This window comes from Nannospalax galili, unplaced genomic scaffold (assembly GCF_000622305.1).
Source record: "Nannospalax galili isolate Female #2095 unplaced genomic scaffold, S.galili_v1.0 scaffold1014, whole genome shotgun sequence".
In the NCBI taxonomy this organism is placed as follows: domain Eukaryota; kingdom Metazoa; phylum Chordata; class Mammalia; order Rodentia; family Spalacidae; genus Nannospalax; species Nannospalax galili.
Genome location: NW_008335824.1, coordinates 428,670 through 434,798, shown reverse-complemented (window position 1 = coordinate 434,798; position 6,129 = coordinate 428,670).

The following is a 6,129-nucleotide window of genomic DNA, read 5'->3' as shown; positions in this document are numbered from 1 at the left end:
GTGTATCTTGTATCTTAAAAGAGTGATATAATCTCTCAGATTGCAATGGAGAACAATTAAACCAAGTAACTTTTGAGAACAGCATCTTGATTGTATACTTTAATAATAAAGACAGAGAATTGTATATGAACTCTGTACACAAAAAATATGAGGTAAACAATACCAAACCTTAAAAGAGTGATATAATCTCTCAGATTGCAATGGAGAACAATTAAACCAAGTAACTTTTGAGAACAGCATCTTGATTGTATACTTTAATAATAAAGACAGAGAATTGTATATGAACCTTGTACTCTGTACATCCTTTTCTATAAAGTTAGAGATTATCAATTGCAAGACTACTATATGTGAATTTTAGGACTAAACAAATTCTGAATATGCTGTAAACACGATTTCAAATTCTTTCTTTCAAGAAAGAGATGGCAGTTAGGTTATAATCAGAAACATCACTATAGACTCATGATTTTCACATACTTTAAGAAAAATATATGAAGTACAGCTGTGTGTCTATACACATTCATGTATGCTCAGTCTTTATCAAGTACTTTTCCATCACTAGCAGTGAGTACACCCAGTGAGTTATAATCAGAAACATCACTATAGACTCATGATTTTCACATACTTTAAGAAAAATATATGAAATAGAGCTGTGTGTCTATACATATTCATGTATGCTCAGTCTTTATCAAGTACTTTTCCATCACTAGCAGTGAGTACACCCAGCCAGGATAGCACATAGGCAAAGATTAAAGTGATTAAGCAAGGAAAGGGAAAATGTGTCTAGAAGACCTTGAAGTAACCCAAACCAAGCAACGATTAAAAGAACATTTGATGGAGACAAGATTTAAAAAAAAAAAAAAAATGCGAAGAAACTGTAAATAACCAAATCTGGGAGAAGAAAAATTAGCATTGGAAGTGAAGAATCAAGATTCACAGAATAAAGTAAATATTCATGAGTCCATGCTGATATAAATAATAGAGACAGCAAACACATATAACAAAAGGGAAAGCTTTTGCTTTCTGTAGGATTCGAATTAACAAATGTAGAAATAATGACAGAAATAGAAAATTTTCCATCTGGCAGATACCATAGTAACAGTGGTAGGCAAAATCATCAAAAGGTGATCTACCTATCAGAAAATCATCAACCTCAATCTACCTATGAAACATTTTCATATATACTCCCAGCTGATGGGTATTCTACAAAATAGTTGTGCAGCTAGGCATGATGGTATATGTCTGTAATTCCAGCACTGGGAAGGTGAGACAGCAGAATTGTGAGCTCCAGGTCAGATTCAGCTGTATAGTGAGACCCGATTTCAAAGAACATAAAATACATTTATACTAATTGTCTAATACCTACCTAAATCATCAAGGTCATGAAAAATGAAGGAGGTTAATGAACTATCCCAGATTAAAGGAAGCATGATAATTTAAAAATGAGGGACTTAACAGTGACTTTGGACCAACAGTAATTGTGACAGTTTTGATCATTGCACTACACTTATATGCAAGATGCTAGCATTTGAAGAACTGAATGTAAATTGAGAATTGATGTTTTTGTTGTTTTATTTGGTAGACTAAAATTATTTCAGTTAAAAAATGCATTTTCTTTTCTTGCTCTCATTCTATAGAAAACTATGAATATCTTTTTTCTCATATGATCAAATAAGAAATTGGTGAATGGAGCCTGGAGTGGTGTAATGCTGCGGACCTTTAATCCCAGCAACTTGGGAGGCAAAGGTAGAGGTAGGTGGATCTTTGTAAAACCCAGGCCTGCCTGGTCTACAATAGTAAGTTTCAGACCTACTAGAGCTACAGGGAGACCCTCTCTCAAAAATAAGAACAAAACAAGAAACTGGTGAATCAGAAATGAGAATTTTGGTAACATAGTAATGGCATTTTTTTGACTCTAAAATTCATTCTGAATGATTTTCTTTTGTATGAAAAAACACAACTACATATTTCTAGCAGAGCTTAGTTTTAAATTTGATTGATCCCCTTTGCCAAGCCTGAGATATTGAATAGAGTTCATCTTGACAATCAAAATGCTGGCAAATATAACTTAGAGAAAATGCACATACAGTAAATCCACAGTTATTTCAAAGAATGTCTTACACTTGCTTTTTTTTTTTTTAAATAAAGATACCATGTTAGCAAAAAAAATAGAATTTTAAACTCTTTCTGATGGATCAAATTAATTGCCATATGAACACTAAAATAACTTGAATCCACAAAATTAAGCTTCTTATACATCTAAAACATTTTTATATTTTTTGTGTTTTAATACAATGAAACATTTAATATTTATTTCCAATAAATTTATTCCTAGCAGTTTCTTATCTTTAAAGCAGATTATAAGCTCTATAGATTTCTTTATATAATTTTACACCCAAAACTATGAAAACTATGATTATCCTGAAAATTTGTCTATTTTTCTTTGCCAAATTGCTCCATAAAACACACTGAGTAATTTTTAAAGCAAAGGTCCACGGTTATTCTATTTGTATATCTAAGAAGATCTTGTACCTTTGATAGTAGATTTTATTATATTGAATATTTCATGAAACATTAAAAACACTTGTTATTTTAATTATTAGATGCCCTTAAGTTTATTAATATGAAAGACAGTTAAATATGGAGCAAACTAACTTTAATATGAAAACATAATTAGAACAAATAAAATACTTTTGGTGACTCTAGAACACTTCATTGTCTCTGTGGATGACAAGCTTAAATATTTTAATCCAGGAATTTACATATATTTTTAGTGAAAACTTGATACTGTAAAAGTTAATTTTGCATTTCCAGCCACTGAGTAGAACTTAAACCTGTGATTCATGCTATTGATAGGTTGTCATTTTCCTGAAGAACAGATTTGAATCTCATAGTTAGCATGTAACAGCTCACTAAACCAGTGGTGATCCTGGTTGACTAACATCAGCAAAGTTGTTATTAACTCTGTAAAAATTTCCAAAACAAAATAAATCTGAGTTATTATTATCAACTAAAAGAAAATATCAAAAGATCCAAGACAATGATATCTTTATTTCTTAACGTTTTAAGTAAGAGAGTAATTATGTACTTTTAGAGCAATATTAGCACTTCATTATGCTTTCAGAGAAATATAAGGCTGCAGTAATATTCTTGATTGGGAGATTATAAATCTAGTCCCAAGAATCCAAGGGTAGTTTATAATCTTAATGTCATTCATATTGTTGATGTTCCTCTTTTTTATGAGAGTACTTAATTTTCTATTAAAATATAAACTTCTTGATACACATTTCAAATGGTTGTATATGGATAGGGTTCATCAAATCTAGAGATAGCTGTGAAAATGTTAAAAAATGATTTTAAAAGAAAGCTATCTGATTAAAGTAATTACAATATATCTCATAAAATACTATATGTGATTCGCCCTTAAATACATCCAAACTGAAAATAAATGTGTTTGTCTAAGTGTAGCTTCTTTGAAAATAGAAAAGTCTTATGTGGTGTACAAATTATTGTGACATCCAAGTATCCTCCAAGCCACATTGAACAGCAGCTATTATAGAAACAAACTCTAATCCAGGTTTTTTTCCCCAGTGATATGACTGCTATTTGTTTTCATACTGGCATAGCTAAAGCTGAGTCATTGAGAATCAAACTAAGTTCCACATGAACTATAGCAGAAAAACCATTAAATTTTGAAACACATTTTTGCATCTTTGAGTGGTAGCATATGACTTGTACCTTGATTTTCTACCTACCCTCCCTCCTTTCCGTCACATGCAGCTTGTCTTAAACTGCTATATTCAGGGTATTGTTTCCTTTTTCCACATAGGTCATCACCACAGAAACTGAAGTGCACTGTACCCAACATCAGCCTGGTGCTAATCATGTGATAAGAGATAAAGTGAAAGAGGCAATAAACATTGACATCCTAGGTAGGTCTTGGCATCTGTTAGCTTAGCACGGTGCAGGAACAATTGTTTTGATCTCCCAAGAAGTTAGAATGTTTGTGTTTCCCATATTTGTGCATCAAATCATTAGTTTTAAAAACTCTTCTCCAATAGCAAAAAGAGCCTTTCCAGAATTGAGCGTGTATACTCTATCTTTTCTACTGTCCCTGATATTTCAGTTTTAGGCTATTAGGTAACAGAGAATGGACAAAGGGTTTGCCAAGGCTGAAGGGGTTTTTTCTTCTAAGATTTTATTTCTTATAATATCTAAATTACAGTGCCACTTGGTAACTTTCATATATTTCATGTGGCATAAAAGGATTATCTTAACCGTACATTTGAAGTTTAGGAACTCACAAATATATTGATGGCACAGAAGAAATTGTTTGTCTACCTTGTAACATCCAAAGGCATGTTCAAACACTATGTAGTCTACTGCACCTGCCCTGTGGCAGCTTCCCGTGAAAACTATAATTCTTCATCATTAGATCTTAAAATGTGGGCCTAAGATGGTGATAAAACAATCAGTTCACCAGTATGCTGGTCTCTCACAAGTCTCAGAATGATTAAATATTCATGTTTCCATGTTTCGTTCTATGAATTAGCCACTGTAGTGATGAAATCAAAGAAAATTCCAAGTAAAAACAGCAACCATGTTATTAATTCTTGTGTTTTCTTCAGTTTTTATTCTTGGAGTATATGTTTCACCTGCAATATACATTCACTGCCCTATAAAATGAAAGACAATCAACCATTGTAATTCAAACACTAGCAAATTAATCCAAGTGTTAGCTACATGTTTTCTCACTGACTGTTTTGTTGCAGTTTGTTGTGCAACAATAACCTTAGTCAGTAGCAATTCTTCTTTAAAAGATATAAGGCTTTTTAAAAGTTATGGTCAAGATAAAAATTTCTTAGCTTCAGCTTCCTGTGTTGGGGTATACTCAAGTATACTTAAAAATAATCCCCAAATTTGTGTGAGCACAAATCAAAGTCTACAGTCCATACATATAGGGAAGTAAGGGGAGGTGTGGACAGGGCAGGGGATCTAAACACCATTAAATTATGTTGTATGAAAATTTCAAAAATTCAATTAAAAAATAAGAAAATAATTAAACTTTGTGTTAGTAAAAATGAAAAAAGTGATAGTAATCCCACATTTAATTACTAGGCTCCTGATTTTGTTTAAATCAATATGACTAACAAAATATAAAGTAGGTAGAATAGAATAAAATAATTTGGGTTTACTAATTTTTCAAATCTCAGTCACTAATGGACATTTACAGTCTCACTTTCTGCATTAAAAAAATACCTAACACTCAGTGTTCATATGAAGATGAACAAGATAGCATACATATATAACAAAACACCAAGAACATATTCTAATTCATTCTCTCCCTTCTCTACTTCAGTGGCTTATCAAATGGAGACAGACATTATGAAAGCTAACACGGCGCAATAGTATATATTAATATTGCAACATGCAAACCTTATGACCCTGTGATGCAACAGATGCAACTACTCTTATAAGGGTTTTCAATGACCAAAGTCTTCCATGTACCAATAGTCATCATTGTAGTATTATGTGCTGAAGTAGAGTATTAACACAGAGATGGAATCCATAGACTTGATCTAGCTGGATAACCTTGTGCAAGTCATTTCACACAATTATACTCACATTATGAAATTAAAATAGTTACAGTGCCCACTTCATGGTATCTTGGGGATTAAATGTGTAGAAAGTATTTGCCAAAACATGCTAAATAAATCTAGGGACCATTGTAATACAGGAAATATGACAAAATATAGTGAAAATCTAAAGTGAAATTATAAAATGTTGTAATTATCTACATAATCAGAAGAAAGCAATTTTCCAACTATAATTTAATGTATTCTACAATACATACATGTAATACATTGAATATTTAAGCACCAATAGAGACCTTTAAGAACATATAAGGAAATTAAGCAGATTTGTGTTAATTTTCTTGCATTTTTCCTGCAATTTCAGTGATTTACCAAGCCTCTCACTATCTTAGCCCAGTCATCACGAAAACTTGTTTTGTGTATTATAGCTTACCTTCTTTATCTATATCATATAATTTTTCATAGATATTTTGGTATTTTAGGGTCATTAACTCTCATTGTTTCAGATATATTGCTATTTTTTTCCATTTTGTGGATT